We start from the raw sequence: 21171 nt of genomic DNA, 5'->3' as shown, positions 1-21171 counted from the left end.
CCACTAAATTGACGCCACTGCATTGATCGCAGCAGCACTGATTTAGCGCGCCGTATAGACAAGCCCATAGAGCTTGCACATTATATCAGCTTCTATTACTTTTTGAAACCTAAGACTGCATCTCATTTGTGTGTGTGTTAACCTGCTTTTACCTTGTAAATAACTCTCATTTCTTTTCCTTAATTAATGAATCTTTATTTAATTTGTTATAGGATTGGCTACAAGCATTGTCTTCGGTTTGAGATCAGAGGTGCAACTGACCTGGGGTAAGTAACCAGTCCTTTGGGACTGGGAGTAAACTGAATATTGATGTGATTTTTGGTATAAAGGACTACCTATCACAAAGGCAAGCTTGCCTGAGCGGCAAGATAGGCTGGAGTGCCCCAGGGGACTATCTGTGACTCCATGTTAAGGCTGGTGTAGTGCCTGAGGAGTTCACACTTGATCCTTGGTTGGTGAAATCTAAGTATAGAACCCACGACCAGTTTGGGGTTTGTGCCCTGGTTCTTAACAGTGTGCTCTGAGGTTGGCATGCATGTTCATGAGCCACTCTAGACAACCTGACCTCCACTAACCCTATCTCAGGTCCTCTGGCTTCCATAAATTCTCACCGGTGACTATGTTGCCATTCTACACTGCAGTCTCCATCCATCCCTCAAGAAGCCGTCAGAAATCACTCAGCTATTAAATGTACAGCTCCCACTGACTCCCTGTGGACTTCAGTGTGTGCCACCAGTACTCAGAGCCTCAGAAATTCAGGCCATTTATTTATCTCTTCAAATTTAAGCTACTCCATTTTGAAAATGTGGGTCCCTTTCAAAGTACCACTTCCCTGATGGCCCCATTCTGCAAGGTATTTAAATACCATGCTGAATCAGGGTGTAATATTGGAGAGTACAGGAGACTTAGAAAAGAATGAAAGGAGTACACATCAAACATTATTAAGTTGGGCTAATCCAAGTGAAATAATACCCCTAAATATTGCTGTGGCTCTTAGCAATATTTTCTGAAGGCTTTTTTCAGTTCTTATTGTGTAAATATTAAACAACATATTTTAAAGCACCATACTAGATCAGGTTTTTGTTTGTTTGTTTGTTTGGGGTTTTTTCATACATGGGAGTGTTATAACCCTTATCTGTCACAAAAGATATGAAACCATTCAGGACAGGGATGGTAGGGTTTTCATCAAAACTAATTCAGACATTTCTTTCACCTGTTTTAAGTCCTACAGAATGATGCAACTCGTTGAATCTAAATTGACTGGAGTAGTGAAGCAAAGATGCTGAGAAAGAATTATCTTGAGCACGTTGCAACTTGAAAGTGGTACTTTTTCCTTACTTCTTTTCTTTTGTGTATGTGAATAGATACAGATCATCAAGGTTAGAGTGCTGTGTTTAAATACCTTATTCACTAATATTGTACTGTAGGGCAGAATTTTTCCTTTTAACCCCCCTTCAATCAGATATACTCAGACTGATTTTTAAGATGTTCACGTATGGTGATAATAATCAGATGATAGTTCCATGCTAATATTCCTGAGAAAACAGACCAGATGCCTACAATACATTGAATACCTCTTGATATTCTATTTTGTTTTGAGCTCACACTACTCTTGCAAATATTTATGGCAAACTGCCTTCCTGGACCCATCTATTATTTTTAAGAGAGGACCAAATGAAATGATTAATCAAAGGATTTGCAAGTTATTGTCTCCTTCTGTTAGCTTCAATTCATACATCATCGGAGGAAAAAAATCCTATCAGTAACCATAGGATGTTATCTCTTTAGAAACAATATTTTCTTCAGCTCAATAATTCACATGTTTTTATCTGATGACAATACCCAGTATTAAAATACTGGCTTTCCTAACATTTCTGTATCAAATGAAACCAAGCTGAAAAGTTCTAGACTGCACATTCTAAGACCTATCTTAGACCTATTAGACCATTCTAAGACCTATCTTTCCCTAATCTAGGCTATAATAACTGTCTGCACCAGTGCTAGTTTAAACGTGGCAATGCTGATTTCGACATAGGGTGCCTAGGGGTAAGGTGGCACTAGAGCCATTTAATTGAATGTATGTCAGATTTATCCACAAGGCATTGATATAGCTAAACAAAAAGGATGCAGTCTAAAGAACAAGCACAGTGAAATGCTTCCATGGTGCCTCAGTTTTGTTTTTCTGCATAATAATTTTGCTATAAGTGGAGGTTCACTAGGGGCTTGATCTAAATCCCATTGAAGGCTTTGGTCACAAGAACCACATTATGGCTGGCACTGCTTGGCTCCTTTGTAGAGAAACCAAAGTCGGACTAAATTCACAGACTAATACAAATCTCTGTCTTCTGTGCAGCCTTCCTATTTTTGGCTCCTTTTTTTCTGCTGTTCCGTTGCTTCAAGTCAGAAACATCCATCGTATTTCTGACTCAATTGGAGCAAGTAAAGAAATGAAAGACTGGTTGAGCTCCTTCCCATGTAGCCACTTGACTCCCGATTTTCCTCCTCTCTATGGTTCAGCTCTATCATCTCCATGGTTTGCAGCAAGAACTTGAAATTTGGCACAAAGATAATCCTAAAGTTAGAGAGGAACACATGGCTGTCTCTGTGAAAATCCAGCCAGATTTGGCCAAGTTTATTGGAAAAATTGCCTCTTGCATTTTGGATGATTTGTTCCAGTTGCATATGACAGATTTAACAGGGTTTTTTTCTTTTTAAATCAAACCTAGGAAATTATATTAAAACAAACCGTGATTTATTTTCTGGGGCCATTTTTAGTTGAAACCATGAAAACCCATACAGGGTTGTTTTTGTACTGTTTTTTGTGTGGATGCAAACTGAGCCCAGGGTAGCTTGACATTTTGTGAATTTCAGCAAACATTTTAACAATCCAGGGCTCAGTTTCAAATTTCTGATGAAACACCAAACCAGGCAACTTTCATGTGGTTTTATATTTCCCATCTCTAATATCAACTGGAGGTTTTGTCCTGATCTGGATTTGGATATTATTTAAAATAGGGTTAAGAGTTTGGATGTGAGGTCAAATTAAGATTAGAGTTCAGGATCAGATTACGGGATGCAAAAATCTTGCAAACTGTTATATGGGGGAGGCAGTGTGACCTAGTGGATAGAACATTAGTCTGGGACGCAGGATGTCAGACTCTGACACTGGCCTGCTGGGTGACCTTTGTCAAGTCACTTTTCGTTTCTCTATGCCTCAGTCTCCCCATCTGTAAAATGGGGGTATTGATGCTGACCTCCTTTGTAAGCTGCTTTAAGATATACTAATAAAATGCACTGTGTAAGAGATGGGTATTATTATCATCATCATTATCTTCATCATCATTAGGAGATTTCAACCTAAAATGGCAGCTGCTTCATGATACCAACGGTTTTAATGAGATTCCTGCCATCTGAAATGTTGGAAATCTAGCATGATCAGCTGTTGTTGTGAGATTTCCACTATCTAGCTTTAAATCTCATGTAAACAGCTGTTCTCATGAGTTCCAGCAATATCTATTTGAGAACAACAACAAAAATCACTTCTGGTTTTCTATTCTGTTTGGAACCAAAATCATATAGGAACATTTGGATCTAGGAATTTGATTTCTTTCCCCATCTGCCCTAAAATTCAAAGAGAGTTGGATACAAAGTTCAGATTTTGGCAAATCTAACCCTGTGGAATCTGGGGGTTTGCTTTGTTCCTTTGATCCAGAATAATAAACTGGCCCATGTTCATGTTCATTCAAAACATGGGCCTAGGTTTGAAACTTTTGATACACTTGCAATGAAGCCTGAAAACAGCTACATTGTTCTGGGTTTCATTACAACCATTTCACAGTGCTCTAATGTAGAGTCATCCAGAGACAGAATGGCTAGGTCCTGAATAAAGGTTATGAGGAAGCAAATTATGTGACAAGCTCTATTACCTCTGGCAATTTGTGGTTCTGCTTGCATTCAAATGCTCAGGAGCGAGTGGTGAGTGATAGAGTAAGAACATGTGGCTTCTAAAAGGAATGTTGTAGTTACATGGTAGTGCATCTTGCCAACAGGGCATTCTTATAACATTATCCCTTACAATTACTAGGGCAGCTGAATAAATAATGTGAATATTCCTTATAAAAACTTGCTTCAATGAAACTATAAATTCTGCAGAAATAATGGTACCCCTTTTCCAGGGGTTTGGAATAGGTTTCCTGAGCCTTTCAGTCAGCTTGTCTGTCTCAGGGAATTATTCTGGTGAAACTAATGGATGTTGGTGACAAAGTTTTCTCTATAGTTGGCCTGGAATGGCTCCCTAAGGAAACACAATTAAGGAACAACTTGGCCATTTTCAGCTGTGAGATGTTCCTCTTTTCTCAGAGCTTTTCAATAGGTTAAATCCTGATTTTCTAATTATCTGGGTCAAATCAACATTTTGTGCCAGATCATCAGCTTCTGGGAATTGGTGAAGAACTATTGGGGTCAACGAGGCAAAGGTTTCCTACTTTATCAGTGTCAGCAGAAGTTGAACCAAGTTTTATAGCACAGGAAATTATTGATCATTTATTTTTTTTAAACAAAGATGAAAGATGCCACTCTTATATCAGCTGAGGATATCTCTGTTGTTTAAAGCCAGAGAGTTTAAAGCCAGAAGGGACCACCAGATCATCTAGTCTGCTCTCCTGTATAGCACAGGCCACGAACACCACCCAGCACCTGCATATTAAACCCATCAATGGAAGTGAGACCCAGTATTACAGCCCACAGGAGATTAGAATATTATATTCCAAGGGTCGGCAACGTTTGGCACTTGGCTCGCCACGGCCAGCACATCCCTCGCCCGCGCTGCTTCTCGACGCCTCCATTGGCCCGGGATGGCGAACCGCGGCCAGTGGGGGCCGTGATTGGCCGAACCTGCCGCGTCAGGGTGCTTACCCTGGCGAGCCGCGTGCCAACCGTAGTCGACCCCTGTTATATGCCATAGGCAGAGAATAGGAATGACCGAGGCACATCAGTGCCTAAGGCCCCTGCAATGGCAGGGAAATGATTAAAGGAGATATACCCAGATAATCTGAGCAAGTAACCCGCACTCACACGCTGCAGAGGAAGGCAAAAAGCCCCAAAGGTCATTGCCAGTCTGACCCAGGGGAAAATTCCTTCCTGATCCCACATGTGGTGAACAATTTGCAATAAAGCTCCATCTCATTTCCATGTTTCCTGCCACTGTGGAGGTAATTGGGAACATGCTGAGATGCTTGACAGCCAGGTATCACACAAGCTTTATCTGAATGTTTCATCTGCAAAATTGGACTGGAAATCTAGTGATGATTTCCAACACTTCCTGTTTCTGATTGGGCTGCAGATTCCCCAAGTACAGTTTTTCTCATGGTGTTTTGACACATTCACTTCCTGGTCAGGTGAAAACCAGATTATGAATAATGAAAAATAAATAATAATAATAATAATAAAAAGCAACTTGAACATTTTCAAATCTGCTCAAAGAGTCTAATTCTGATTCACTTGGGTCAGTTCTTTTTTTAACCCCATAAGTTTGGCCACACCTAGTTAATGATTTGTATTTGAAATCAACTAGAGTCACACAGACCATGATTCTGGGTAGTGCTGAGCACTTGCAACTCCCATTTGTTTCCATGGAGATGAAAGTCCTCAGCGCTTCTTAGGATCAGGCCAATATGTTGTGTCAGTTAAAGAAGACCAATAAGATGAATAATCTTCATTTACTCTCAGCTCTCAAGATATTCCGTGTAGCTGTCATTTCCAGATGGTTGTTGGTTGAAGGTACTATTATGTATACATAAAATAGACAAAGTATACATTACCAACAGATAGCGGCATGTGGTTATCAGTGTCGTGAACTCATTATGAGCGTCATCCAAAGACCATTGGAATTAATAGAAAGATTCCCACTAATTTAATGGGACTAGATCAAGGCCTATAAATAGATATTATTGTTGCGGTTTTCAAAAAGCTGGAAACAAAGTTGACACTAAAAGAATGTTTAAAATGCAGTCCCCATACTTCCAGGAGAGCTAGTTTATTCAGAACACAAACCTTTCTTGCCAGGGTGTCACTGGATGCTAATATATGATAGCACATAAAGGTATACAAGCATCATATATCCTACTTCTTTAGTCCATATCTGGAGTAATTACCAACTCTATAGCATCTGTAATTTGATTTAGGACTACTGTGCTATTATATCTTTGTCTGCACAATTTGGAAAAGGACATAACCCACCTCCCCCAGAATAAAAGCCCTATTTGTAATTTGAGTGAATGTGGGCCACCATGAACTGTCAAGGTCAGGCTCTCTCTGCCTCGTTAATGCTGCCTCATTAAGATGAGTATTGCCAGTGTAGTAAAATGAGACCAACTTAGGTGGGAGAAAAGGATGGTGGGACTGAGAACTGAGCAACCTGGGACAAGCCTCCAGGGCAGCAAGTCTCAAGATTCATTAGCCTTTACAACAATGACATTTTCTGGATTGTCAGCCAAAGAATGTTCAGAAGGTCGTCTGTGTCTATCTGCAGAAGCCAAAGGATTACAGTCAGTGGTCAAATTAAAGAATGAATGGCATCAAAACCCTCAGCTACGTGTGGATATATGAGCACAGCTATTTGTTCTTCAGCCCATTTTGCTACTCTCGCCCCTTGTCCTCCTAAGACATCCCTTTGAACATAGCAGGAAGGGTTCAGGCAGACTCATTGAGCTCCCAGAATACAAACCCCATAGGAAACGGTGCAGTGCTCAACTTTATTTGACAGGTTTCAGAGTAGCAGCCGTGTTAGTCTGTATCCGCAAAAAGAACAGGAGTACTTGTGACACCTTAGAGACTAACAAATTTATTAGAGCATAAGCTTTCATGGGCTACAGCCCACTTCTTCGGATGCATATAGAATGGAATATATATTGAGGAGATATATATACACACATACAGAGAGCATGAACAGGTGGGAGTTGTAAGACTTATATGTTGTATATGTTCCATTCTATATGCATCCGAAGAAGTGGGCTGTAGCCCACGAAAGCTTACGCTCTAATAAATTTGTTAGTCTCTAAGGTGCCACAAGTACGCCTGAACTTTATTTGACTTATAAGGACTCATATCTGAGTCAAGAAATGCTGACAATTATCTCATCATTTTCTGACTAAGGGTACGTCTATACTTACTTCCTGGTCCGGATGTAAGTGATCGATCTTCTGGGATCGATTTATCGAGTCTTGTCTAGACGCGATAAATCGATCCTGGATCGAGCCCGGAAGTGCTTGCTGTCGACGCCGGTACTCCAGCTCAGCGAGAGGAGTACGCGGCATCGACGGGGGAGCCTGCCTGCCGCGTCTGGACCCGCGGTAAGTTCGGACTAAGGTACTTCAAATTCAGCTACATTATTAACGTAGCTGAATTTGCGTACCTTAGTCTGAAGTGGGGGGTTAGTGTGGACCAGGTTTAAGTTGTGAGTTCTTGAATGTCAAATAAAGAGGAGAGCTTGGCCAATATTTAGAGTGTGGTGAAATTACCTAGGAGAGGCACGGATTCTTATTATTTGTATTACACTAATGCCTATATGTCCCATCCAAAATCAGAGCCCCATTGTGCTAAGTATTGCTCAGACATAGAGTAAGGGACAGTCCCTCTCTCAAAGAACTGAAGAGCTGAATGGCTTTGACTTGCATTATGAATGATCTGAACAACTCTGCCTAACCATTTTTTTAGCTCTAATTTCTGTGGCTCTCTGATCCTTTAGACTCTAGGACACTCCCCAAACTGACATAAATGTATGTCTTTCTGACTGCAGCCTCCAGTACCTGACAAGTAAACATGGACACCATATGAACTGATATAAGTAACCTGGAGTTCAAATAAATTCTATGTACTATTTAAAAGGCAACTAGGAGATCTGTTGTTATTACTAATCTTTGTTCTATTGAGATGGGTCCAAAGGTGTCTGGCACCTATTGCTGGTCTCACCATGTTTTCGGCTAAAAGCTAATTGACATTCTCCTCTGGTCAGATTTAGATGTCTTTACAGGGTTCTCAAACTTCATTGCACCGTGACCCCTTCTGACAACAAAATTACACCTCTACCTTGATATAACGCGACCCGATATAACATGAATTCGGATATAACGTGGTAAAGCAGTACTCCGGGGGGGCGGGACTGCGCACTCCGGTGGATCAAAGCAAGTTCGATATAACGCGGTTTCACCTATAACGTGGTAAGATTTTTTGGCTCCCGAGGACAGCATTATATCGAGGTAGAGGTGTACTACATGACCCCAGGAGGAGGGACAGAAACCTGAGCCCGCCCGAGCCCCACCACCCCGGGTAGGGGGCCAGAGCCAAAACCCAAATGCTTCACCCTCAGACAGGGGCCCTGTAACCTGAGCCCCGCCATCCAGGGCTGAAGCCCTCAGGTACACCTCTACCTCGATATAACGCTGTCCTCGGGAGCCAAAAAATCTTACTGCGTTATAAGTGAAGCCCTCAGGCTTCAGCCCTGCGTGGTGGGGCTCAAGATTTGACTTTGGCTCCAAGCCCCAGAAAGTCTAAGCCAGCCCTGGCAACCCCATTAAAATGGGGTCACGACCCCCTTTGGGGTCCCAACCCACAGTTTGAGAATCACTGCTCTAGTACATCTTGAACCTTGAGACCATCCACAGTACACCCTATGCACAAAGTATATCTCTTGACTAGATTCTTTGTATTTTATTCTATCCAACCCAGTGGTTAACAAGGCTTATTAGTTTTGTCTGAACACTTGGAAAGTGTTAATGTCACGCTGAAGGTGATTTCTGTACTAAATTCCAATTGAACAGAACTGCTGTGGAAACATTTGTAAGGAGTTAATATGTGCCCTACTCAAAGAAAACATTAACTATTAGCTAACTCAGCTCTTGTGCAGGCCAATAAACCCAATAAAAATGCTTTCTCCCCTTCCCCGGACCACGATGTTCAGATACCATTGTGAAGGTGATGCTGTGCTTACTGTAAAAAAAAAAAAAAGAGAGAGAGAGGATTATACAAAACTGAGACCCAGACCAAAGTATATGGTAAATGCTACCATCATCAATGAGGTTTCATTTAATCACTGATTCCCAACTAAAAGAAAAATCAGGAAAATCTTGTATCACAGGAGCTCTGGCCTCTCATGTTATGTTACTCAACAATCCAGAAGGTAATAGCTCTCTGTCCATGAGCCTGACCCAATACTCGCTGAAGTCAACGGAAAAGCTCTCACTGTCTTCAATGGACATTGGATCAGGCCCTATATTTATCAGAATAGAGGCTCCCAGGTCCTTCAGAGATGGGTGAGGGGCAGATTAACAGATTATATTAGGGACAAGGCAAATGCTGTCTGAATTCTCTCCCTGGCAAGTTGTTGATAGTTTTGGGATCTGTGCACATTTTTGTTAAGCAGCTCACTACCAGGATGGTCAGTCCCTGCTCCTCTTCTCTAGGTTAGGACTCACTTTATACTAATTCCTACATGGAGAAGATGTTCCTCATTTTTGAAAGAATAGTATTCTTTTCTCAAATGGAGACATTTCAGGTCTCTACACACCGTTATTCGATTGTCAGATGAACATAGGTTCATAGATTTTCAGGCCAGAAGAGACCAGTATGATCATTTAGTCTGAGCTCAAGAATAACACAGGACAAAGAATTTCACTTTGCAATTCCTGCATCAAGCCCATAACCTGCTACTGTGATCATCTCTCTTTGGTCAATTTTTTCTCCCCAATCATTATATGTCAGTTATTCAGTCAATGCAAGCTAATAAATTGTAGGTCTCCCAATAGCATTTCCAGTGCATAATGAAGAACTGTCTACATGTTGTATTCTTGTCAGACAAAGGGGCAAGGAATTTTGTCTGGCAAACTTATTTTAACAAGGTGATTGTATTTATTAAAATACATCTGCCATGTCAGTGTTTTTGATCATTGATTGCTAAAATGATTTCACCAGGCTGTGCTTACATATGCGTCAATTTATTTAAAGGGCATATTGGTCTTGTCCTGCCTAGTCTTTTACTAAAGTAAAATTAAATAATTTCTGAATTCAATTATTAATTCTTTCCATCTATAAACCATATTGACATTCAGTCTAGACATCATGTGGGGATTCACTTCATGAATATCAATAAACAGGTTGTAAGAAGAGTGGGGATATTAAATTATTTCAAAGCATTTGACAGTTGACAATTTTAATACAATAATTAAAAGTTCACAATCTGAAAAATAAGAGTTCAACATTTCTATATAGACAGTGGCTGCGGCTTTGGGTGGAGTAAATCAGCATTGCTCTGTTGACTTCAGTGGAGCCATTCTGATTTACATCAGCTCTGAATAACACCCTACAGCACCTTTTCATAATAAGGGAACAGTGGCTTTGCCTGGAGGTTGCTTCAGGAGCTGGCTTAACCTTCCTTTATGCTCAGTTTGGCATTAACTTTTCATCGAGTCATGTCAGCTGAGAGGGGGAAGAAACAAGTCTTTTGAAAAAGCAAATTCTGTCTTACATGAGGCCTTCCTTCATAAAGGAAATTGGAGATAACTCCGTGCTGATGATCTGGCTCCCCACTGAAGCAGGAACGTAGAAAGGGACAAGTCAGAGGGCAAACGAAAAATTCACAGCAGAACCCTGCTCCCCTCGCCCCGAAATGTAGCATTTGTAAAACCTCCCCTCTGTAGAAATCCATCATCCTGAAACACGAATCATGTAAGACAGCAGATTCTTTTTAGGCATTTGTCTTAGTGATGACCTTGCTCAAGAAAATAGAACAATTGACCATGTTATAAGAATTCTTTTAAATTGCTTGTTGAGATGAGTTGAACCTACTGTTGATATTCCATGTGATATGATGAAGGGGTGATTGAAAGAATGTTATGTAATAGTTTGTGTTCTTAAAAATAAAGGTAACACAATAAATATAATGGGTTATTAACACAGGAGAGATCAGCAATACAATATTGGAAATAATTTATATCTTAGTCTCTGCTATTAAAACACCACTATTTTTGGAATAAACTGCAATTTATTCATATAAAAGGGCTGGCCGTTTTGTCAATATTTGATCTTTCCCCTACTCCCACTTCTTAAATTATTGAGAAAAGGTCAATAATGTTGCTTCAGGATACACAAAGGGATTAGACGTCTGTCTGGATAACAAGAATATCCAGCATTATAACAGTTAATGCTATCCTAAATTTTGGAAGAGAGATTAAACCTCAGGTTTCAAGTTAAGCCAATCTCTAATGACTAGGGATTAGGAGATTTCTTGCCCCTTTCTTTGAAGCATCATGTTGGCAACAGGATATTGAGCTAGATGACCTGAGTCTGATCCAGGCTGGCACTCCTGTGCTCCTGTGTTCTTTAAGGGATGATGAGTGCGAGAAAGGTGGAAGAGAATTTCCTAGTGAACAATAATTTAAATTAATTTTGGTTGATGCGGTGGTACCATTCGTTTTACAGTGACCTTCTCAAATACCAGCATGATAATAACGCTAGTTAGTAGCTCAGTATCTTATGGCAGATGAAAGACTTGTCCATTATCCTATCTGACTGCTTCTATTAGCAGCCACTCGTATTGCCAGTAATTTGTGAAAAATCCAGTAACCAGTTAGAGATATAGAGATTCCAGTTTAAAATACTCTCTCTCTCTCTCTCTCTCTCTCCCCCCTCTATGTTTATTCCTAATATGCCTTTGGTATCACAGTGGTATCTGAGCACCAGCATTAAGCCTCACTCTGAGCCAAACACCACTAATTTTGGTGGCATAGGGATTAGATCCAAATGTCATGGCTAGCCCTCTCCTAAGAGTGGAAATGATAGATCTCATGTAACTATTGGACATGGCACTTGTGAAGGCATAGGAGATCACCCCAGCTTGCCCCTCTGTGGTCAGGCACAGCACTGCAGGTGAGTCCTGCCTCAATTTCCCTCCACCCAGAGTATAAACAAGTCCAGACCAGCTGTGGGTATTAAAGAATATCCTCTGTGGAGGGACTCCTTTATTTAACAGAAAGATGAACACAGGTATACACAACACTTTTTTATCTCAGCTTCCTGGCTGAGGGGTTCAGCCTGTCACCTCTCTTGGGTATTTGTCTCCAGCCAGGATCTTCTTCTGGTTGCTCTCGCCTCAGGTCTGCGGATGCTGCTGGGGTGGAGTCTTCCTCTGATGTTAGAGGCTATGGAGGTCTCCCAAGGGCCACCCCAAAATACCAGGCTGGGCTCTCTGGGCTGTCTGCCCACCATGACTCTCACAGGTGAGTGAGGAGCCCTGGTGGGCCAGCCTATACTGTACCATGGTCCCGAGGCCCACCGGGGATATCAGTTGGTGGCTCCTTCACGGGGCCGTGAGCACCGGCATGTACTTGGTGCGGTTCATCCCCGTCCTGGACATCTGCCCCTTCTGCGGCGTGAGAGAGACCCTGGCGCACATTTACTTGGAGTGCGCCAGGTTGCAGCCCCTATTCCGGCTCCTCTTAGATATCCTGTTACGTTTTTGGTTGCACTTTTGCCCTCACCTCCTTATCTATGCACTCCCCATCTGTGGCCCCACAAAGTCACAGGACCTCCTGGTCAACCTCCTCCTAGCCCTGGCCAAAATGCCATCTATAAAACCAGGGAGAGGAGGTTGGCCGACGGGGTCTCCTGTGACTGTGGGGCCTGTTTCTGATCCTCCGTCCGCTCATGCACCTGGGCGGAGTTCCTCTGGGCGGCATCTGCTGGCTCCCTTGACGCCTTTGAGGAGCAGTGGGCACTGTCCAGGGTTCTCTGCTCAGTGTCCCCGTCAGGTTCGCTTCGTTTGACCCTTTGACTTCACTCCCGTCCCTGTTATCTCATTAGTTGTCCCCCGGAATCATTTGGTTTCCAGGCCCTGTGGATCCTCCCCTTAGGCTGGGGGAGGTCCGTTAGCAGTCATCCCAATAGGATGACTCTCACAGAAGAATCCTTCCCTTTCCTGAAGTATTTCTTCCAGCTTCCTGGCCTGGTAGGCTCCCCAGGGAGCTCTCAGTTTCCAGAGTCCCCCTTTAGGCTCTCTGCCCTAGGAGTTTGCCTTTCGCTGAACCCACACTCCCTGCGCTGGGAGCACAGATTCTGCCCAGCTCAATCTTCCTGCCTTGGAAGCATTGCTTCTGCCTAATTCAGTCTCTGTATCCTAGGAGTTCAGCTTGGGAGCTCCCCTGTTCTGAAGCTCCCTTCATTCTCAGGAGTCCCTGTCTAACTGAGGTTCTTAGCTTTTTGTTGCACCCAGGTGCTTCCCTGCCTAATTAACTGCCTCCCATATACTCAGTGAGTTAACTACTCCACGGTGTACCTGAGTTGCTTCATTCCCCCTTGTGGAGTCTAAAGGCTTGTCTACACTACTGCACGGGGTCGATCCAAGATACGCAACTTCAGCTACGGGAATAGCACAGCTGAAGTCGACGTACTTAGATCTACTTACTGCAGAGTCTTCACTGCGGTAAGTCGACACCTGCCCCTCTCCTGTTGACTCCGCTTACACTTCTCGTTCTGGTGGAGTACTGGAGTCGACGGGAGAGCACTCAGCGGTCGATTTATCACGTCTAGTATAGACGCGATAAATCGACCCCTGCTGGATCGATCACTGCCCACCGATCTGGCGGGTAGTGTAGATAAGCCCCAGAACCTGGTCTACACTACAGAGTTAGGTCGATGTAAGATCAACTGTATTACTAATATTGTCTGTTGGCTGCTCCATGCTGGAGTCATGAAATGGACAAGAAAGCCAGGCTGTCACTGGGGTGGATGGGAGCTCCAGCTAGAGTCTGGCTGACCCCCAGCTCCCCACTCCCAGATGGGCTGCACCTGCCCTCCTCCCTGCTAGGAGCCTGGCTGCACCCCGGGTTCCGTTTCCCTGCTCCCAGCCCAGCTGCTGCCTGGGCTCCCTACTTCAAGCTGAGATGTGCCCACCCAACTCCCCGCTCCTAGATGGGCTGCTGCCTGGGTTCCTGGCTTCCCTCAGGGAGCCTGGGTGCTGCCCAGAGGCTCCCAGCTCCCCACTCCCTGCTGGGAGCCCATCTGCACCAAGGCTCCTGGCTCCTGCTAGGGCCCGGTGCAGAGTTCCCCGCTGAGAGCCGGGGGGGAGAAGGGGGCAGCCAGGCTCCTGGCAGGGACTGCATGCGGAGCTAAGAGCCTGGGCTCTCAGCCCCCCACACTGCCCCTCTGAAGTCGGTGTAAGTGCTCCAGGTGTGGACGTGTACTCCTGACAGGAGGAGGGTAGTGTGCACATCACCACCGTAGTAATTACTGCAGTGGTTGTAAGCTGGCCTAACATAGGTCGATTTAAGTGTCTAGTGTAGATACACCCTATAAGAGGTAAGTTGGGCCCCTGAACCCTTAAGGACTGTAAAGAGGCTAAGACCTTCTGGAATGAACTCTACTCTGGAATCCTGGGAGGAATCTTGTTGCCCCTAGCCAGAGTAACATCAAGAAGGAATGCAATGCTTGCTGGCGTTTTTGTATTGAGAACTAGAGTAACTGAACTGTTTTGAGATTGCATTAAAGCTATTGCTTTGAGGAGTCTACCGGAAAAGATGCTATGGACACCTTTGCACTGCAAGTTATAAATTGCCAAGATACTTTGAAAGAAAGGCTTTTTATTGGTTTGGTTTATTCTGTATCTATCCTTTTCTTTGTTTTTCTGTTGTCCCTTATGTGCCAAGGCTAAAGGATAACAGCCTACCATGCATCATAGCTGACAATCCTCACCATCTGCCTTCTGCCTGACAGTAAAGAGGAGTCTCTTTCTCCCCTTTTCCTGTCTTCTTGTCTGTCTGAATTTGTTAATGTTTAGTACTGGGAAACCTGATTTGACCAAAGTAGCAGCTTTGTAAGTCAGCTGGTCTTTTCATTTTTGTTTGTTTGGTCTAACTCAGTCCATTCTTTCTATTGGATAACATACGGGTTAAAACTGGTTTTCTAACTTGCCATTTTCTTTGTGTTTTTGATATAATAAAGATAGAAGGTTTATTACTATGTGTGGTTATTAAGTATTTAACCCTTCAATGATGAGAAAAGACACTAACAATTTCAGTTTCAGCCATGGGGTATAATTGATATGATTTCAATCCTAAAACAGTGATCTTTTAATAACAGGCAGAAACAAACCCTCAGTTCTGAGCTCACCCCAACCATAGGGGTAGCTCAAATCCAGATTCAAACTTGAGCTCAGGCTTGTCTCTGCTGTTAAGTCATCTAATCCACCTTCCCTACAATATGCTGTCTATTGTTTTGTTCAGTCTAGTCTATCAGATTCATAACCAAATTGTGCATAATTTGATAATATAGACCCTGATTCAGCAAGGTACTTTACCGCATGCCTAACTTTAAGCATGTGAGTAGTCAATGGGACCTTCCTGTCTTTATTAGACATGTGGTGAAGTGGAGCCATAATTCCTAGATGTAGCTTTGAGTGCATGTTCTTTGAATATGGATCACTGTCTTGAGTGGAAAGAATACAAGGCAAATATAGGTTTGCAGCATCTAATACCATGGATCTTTCCATGTGGAATACCACTGATGGGCCAGTGCAGGATTTCCCATCCTTTACTACAGTATTCTTCCATCAAAGAACCTATAGCTTCCATAATCCTAACATATGCACTGAAGACATTTTAGTTGGCTGGATAAGGTATGCTCCTTTTCCAAAAAGGGAGCCTGGCAACTCCGGTCAGCACTGCTGACGGGGTTATTAAAAGTCCGGTCGGCAGTGCTGCAGGGCTAAGGCAGGATAGTCCCTACCTGTCCTGGCTGTGCGCTGCGCCCTGGAAATGGCAGCAGGTCCGGCTCCTAGGCAGGGGGGCCACGGGGCTCCGCACGCTGACCCTGCCTTGAGCATCGGCTCCATACTCCCATTGGCCAGAAACCACAGCCAATGGGAGCTGCGGGGGCGGTGCCTGCGGGCAAGAGCAGCACGCAAAGCTGCCTGCCACACCTCTGCCTAGGAGACAGAGCTGCTGGCCACTTCCGGGGCGCAGCATGGAGCCAGGACAGGCAGGAAGCCTGCGTTAGCCTCCCTGCTGCACCGTTGACTGGGAGCTGCTGGAGGTAAGTCTATACCCCAACCCTGAGCGCCAACCCCCTGCCCCAGTCCTGACCCCCCCCAAAACCCAGAGCCCCCTCCTGTACCCCAAACCCCATGTCCTAGGCCCCACCCCAGACCCTGCACCCCCAGATGGAGCCCTCACCCTCTGCACCCCAGCCCCCTGACCCAGCCTGGAGCCTCCTACTGCATGCTGAAGCCCTCATTTCTGGCCCCACCTCAGAGCCTACACCCCCAGTTAGAGCCCTCCTGCACCCAAACCTCCTGCCCCAGCCCAGTGAAAGTAAGTGAGAGTGGGGGAGAGTGATCAACCGAGGAAGGGGGAACTGAGGGGGCAGGGCCATGGGAAAGGGGTGGGGCAGGGGGAGTGGCCTTGAGGAAGGGGCAGGACTAGGGTGTTCGGTTTTGTGCGATTAGAAAGTTGGCAGCCCTATCCCATGGCTCTTTTCTGTTCTGGGTGAATACTGTTATTATAGTGCATATATGCTCCTGGTCTCTTGGATTAGGGAATTTTTATGAAGGAGAAGGCATTGTAGGCCTGCTTTTAAAAAGTGTACCTGCTGGTTGGTGTAGGGCTATTCTGTGTATGTATTAAAGTCATTGGGCTTCTGAGGGCATTTGTGCACATAAGGGTAAGTAGGGTATTGATGCATGCAAATCAGGATCAATGTCTGTGCAAACTGGGTATTAGATTCATAGCGGGCCATTGCTACTTGCAAATATTAAGTTTGTGTGCATTGGTGGTAATTGTGCATGCATATTTGAAAAGTAGGATCTGCTAGACATCCTGATGTTTTGATGTTTTAATAAGTTTTGTATAACCCCTTAGGCATGATTTCTACACTCTGTTTTATTATACAAGATAATAACACTGTCCGTTTTACACATAGAAAATCCTTTGCCACAAAACTTGCATTTTGTTTAAACAAGGCCAGTAATAATTGTGTAATGCATCTTGTGCAGTCAGATTGTCATGCTCTCTACGCTGCCACAGACAATGTCTTGGGAATCTTTATGTCTGTGATTGGCTACTGTAGCTCACTAGCAGGGTCTGAAATGTCTCATTCGGCTGACTGCTGGCGGGTGAGTGATTGTTCAACATATCTGGGGAAGGACCTCTCCTGTGATCCCACTACTCACAATCCCTCTCCTTCCTGGTCCTTATTTTCTCTCCCTTTGAAATAAGGGCCAGATCCTGAGCTGTTGTAAATCAAACCATCTCCGCTGAGGCCACTGGCACCAGTGCTACGCTGGGGATCAGGCTTCTAGAGTTTGTAAACTTTATGTTAAGAAGAAGAATGACTTGTGAAAATTCAGGGAGCAGTGAGGAGTTACTAGTTTGTGGGCTGGTTTGTATGAACAGAGGAGAATTTACATGCTCTGCTTCTTTTCCATTCCTTCTTAGGAGTCCCAGCCCTTGCTCTTTGCCTCTGATACTTCGCAGGACATTCCTGAAATATCAGATGATGAGGCCCTTCTCCTTTACGACAGCAGCCTTATCCCTACAGAATAAAACCCTGTATGTGCCGATGCAAAATCCTTATGAGAGTACAGATTCTGCGGGTGCTGATTTCTTTTGTTTCACTTCGCTGGCTATTTAATAAAAGTGTAAAATTGATCCAAATACCTTCCAAATTACCTGGTCCAAGAGAGAGATCTTTTTATTTTTACCATATGTTCGATTCCTTACCTTCCTACACACCCTGAATATCATTTTGTGGTGTTCAGAGGGGGAGAATTTACGTGTGAAATCTGAAGACATACATCTGGATCAATTGCAAAGATGGCACCCAGTACTTTTATTGTGGTGCACCCCCATGTCTTGGAACTAGGCAGTCTTTGCCTACCACATTCCTGTTCCCAGTGCACTCTGAAGTGGGACTGATTTACTCCAGATCCTCCACCCCTAGAGGGGGAAACACTGGGCCCGGCAAGGCAAAGGAGAACCGTGAGGCATGTGCCAGTACTTGTTCCAGAATGAGGAAACTGGGGCAACCCTTTGTGTACGTGGCAAAATCATTCTAGGATCAATAAACATATCATCGGGTGTCAATTGATTGAGGGTAGTGGAGGATTAATCAGGAGAGGGAATGCGATCTAGTATCTAGTGGGGGGAAGGGGAGAGTTCTCCTTAGGTCTCAGCAAATCAGAAGCCATTTTTATATCCTGCCTTGGTTTTGAACAAGAAAGTCAATCAGTGTAGGTAACCCTCCTGGATTAGATCCACCTGTAATTGGCAACATTACTTGGACAGGAAATACTTCCCTTAAAAAAAAAAAAGGGAATGCTAAGCTTTTTAGTGCCTAAAGCACAGCATGTTAGCGTCTTGGTTCCAAGGGTGTGGTAGCCCATAAATGGGATTCCCATTATGGGAACCACCTACAGTTTCTGTGAGAATGCTGATGCTGCTCCTTGCTGATGCATTTGAGAATTAAAGAAGTCCAGCAGACTTGGAACTGTTTTCAGAAAGCGCACAGAACCCAAATACTAGAGGAGGGTGTTTATTCTCAAACCCCAAAGCCTCCCTGCTGGTACATCCTTAGGGTGCAGTTTGAATATGAACTACAGATCAGGCTCCCCGAGTATCCTCATCTTTTCAGCAAGATGCCCAGCACGAGGGAAGGAAATGCCAGATTTAAATAAAATCTTTCAAAGATGCATTTCACAATGTACTCATGCTGTCGAGTGTTTTTGTTATCTTTTGAACTTCCAGATTGTTCAGTTGCGGGCAACAGGGGCAGTTTCCCTAAAATAAACAGTGATGTCTTTACCCTTACTGTTGAGATGGACGTAAGATAAATTTTACTTCACAATTAAAAAGTACAGTCTCTTAGCAGCAGGCAGGTCAGTGGACAAAAGATACAAAACCCGATGCCCACAGGATTCACTCAAAGATGTTCCGTTCTTTCTGAAGATGAAGCTAAATGTGAGATCAAGGGATCGATCCCTGCCTGTACAATAACAGAAGAGGGACCTGAGCTGCCTCTCCTATTCTGGGGACTCCAGGGGCTGGTTTGGCCAACCCAACACATCCCCGACATTTGTCTTGTCTTGTGTCCTTATTGCAATGATCTCATGGGTCACGGCAGAGGCAAAAAAAAAAAAAAAAATACCCTGGATGCTGATCTGCCCTGTCCTGCCTCTTCTTTGCTCTGGAATGCCTCTTGTACCCAAGGCTCCTGCAAAGGTTGCCCTGAGTTGGTGTAGAGGGTATTCCCCAGAATGAAGGCTGGGGTCCCTTAGGTCCCTTGCCCCAGCCTAGCTGGTGCCAAGGAGCCTCAGGGCAAGGATGAAAAGGGCCAAGGTACCATTTTATTTTTTCTAGAATAGGTGGTGGGAGATGCACCAAATTACCCAAAAGCACTGGAGAAGAAAACAAGCTATGGTATTGGTCAGTTTATGAAGAGTCCATCTACAGTGCTAAAATGGCTGCCTTCATTATTTGCTGGGCACTCCCTGGTAAACAGATAGAGGGAATGTTCCCAATGGGTTCAAAATTATGCTGGTCGTGGCTCTCTTTAAATATGGTTCGATTCTGAATGTGACTGTGTAAAAGTGGCACCTCCTTACTCAGTGGATCTTCTCCCTCTGTGTGCACAGTGCCACAACTGCTGACTCTAATGAGAGCTATGACTTTGTGCTGTATTTTAGTCCCCTTAGTGCTGCAAAGCCAATATGGCTAAGAGGGAGATAACTGGACTCCGTTGTGTTTGTTTATTTAAGTACTTACATAGCTCACATCCCACACTATTCCTTCTCGCGCACCATCCACTGAATGGTTTGCTATGTTGCAGACAGTTACATCTATGCAGCCACATAGCGCAGGAGTAATGGATGTCATCATCTGAAGCTAGCATGCAGAAATTTGGCCTGTGGACTCTTTGTTGCTGGTGACGACACAGGAGAGGGAAAGAACCCAGATTGACTTTCAAAATGTACATCTTTTTGTCTGGCAAATGTAAAGCTTCAGTCCCGCACAGCACTTCAATCGAACTACTCGAATGGGTCATGTGTTTTGCAGGATAAACACCCTTGGAAATCAGCAAGGGGACAATAAACTGGCCATATTTTTGAAAGTCAGTTGTTAGAGTGGAACTGCACTATTTTCGTTTGATCTTGCTCCTCCCGAATACACCAAGCTTTATGAAGCTTGCATGGCAAATTGCACATTAACTGCCCCGGGGAGTGTGGATTCTTCAGGCAGGCTCAGTAGCATAGCGCTTATATTTCCTGCACTGCTTTTCTGCTTGTTTTGGGAAGGGTAGGAATTTTTTAGGTACACTTTGTTCTCTATAGCGTGACGTTATACAAAGAGTACAAGACGTGAAGCCATGAAGTTGGCATCCACAAGGAACAAGCATTTCAAAATTTACGTGAGTAGAGTAGCTTTGGGGCTGTGAGTGTCTGATCACTCACACCGGTTTAAGGCTTTTAATGCCTGGATTGACGTAAGTTGCACTGGCTTTGCAAATCTTTGTTTTCACACAATGTTGCTGTGTAATGGCAAGGGCACAGAGAATGTTCTAGGACGAGGCTATTGCTTCAGCTTGCTTTCTGCTGACTCATAGCATTTGGCAAGAGAGGCAAAGTGAATCAGCAAGCTTGGTACTAAGGAACAATTGCGTTGGCTGTCAGATGCCAGTTCCTGATGTCTTTATTCCCTTAAACCAAAGTCTCCTCCACACATCCAATACCACAAAACCATGGGGTACCAAATGTGATGGGACTGGGAACAGAAGAGCAAGAAATAGACTCATCAAATATCAGTCTGTTTGCTAGGGGCAAAATTCTCTTGCCACATATCTGGATTTCAAATTGGAAATCATCTTCTTCCGGATGCTTCCATCTACCACGCAGGGATGTACTCCTGCGTGTGCAACATTTGCATTGCTGGGTGCAAAGTGTCCCAAAAGGTGTGGATTGGTCTAAAGGAGAAGAAATATGGTATAGTGAATGGAACCAAGGGTCTACTTCTAGATTCCTTGGTGTTGTTTATAGTTCATTGAGAATTTTCTGTTAGAATGATTTTCTGACCCCCCAAAAATGCTATTTCCGCAAACTTGAAATTTTCCTTTGGAAAATTTTGATTTTGCTGAAAG

At 43.9% G+C, this 21171-nt stretch overlaps 1 long non-coding RNA gene across 2 annotated transcripts; it reads left to right on the top strand.

Annotated features, from left to right (window-relative positions):
- Positions 1–227: 227 nt before the first annotated feature.
- Positions 228–17698, top strand: LOC117871683. Of its 2 annotated transcripts, none has more exons than XR_004644331.1 (3): positions 228–266; positions 1224–1323; positions 17478–17698. It is a non-coding gene; the product is annotated as an uncharacterized LOC117871683 (long non-coding RNA). The 2 variants fall into 2 exon arrangements; XR_004644332.1 differs by lacking the exon at positions 17478–17698 and adding an exon at positions 12147–12234.
- The last annotated feature ends 3473 nt before the right edge of the window (positions 17699–21171 follow it).

This window comes from Trachemys scripta, chromosome 2 (genome assembly GCF_013100865.1).
Source record: "Trachemys scripta elegans isolate TJP31775 chromosome 2, CAS_Tse_1.0, whole genome shotgun sequence".
Lineage (NCBI taxonomy): Eukaryota > Metazoa > Chordata > Testudines > Emydidae > Trachemys > Trachemys scripta.
This window is presented reverse-complemented; position numbering and strand designations above follow the sequence as displayed.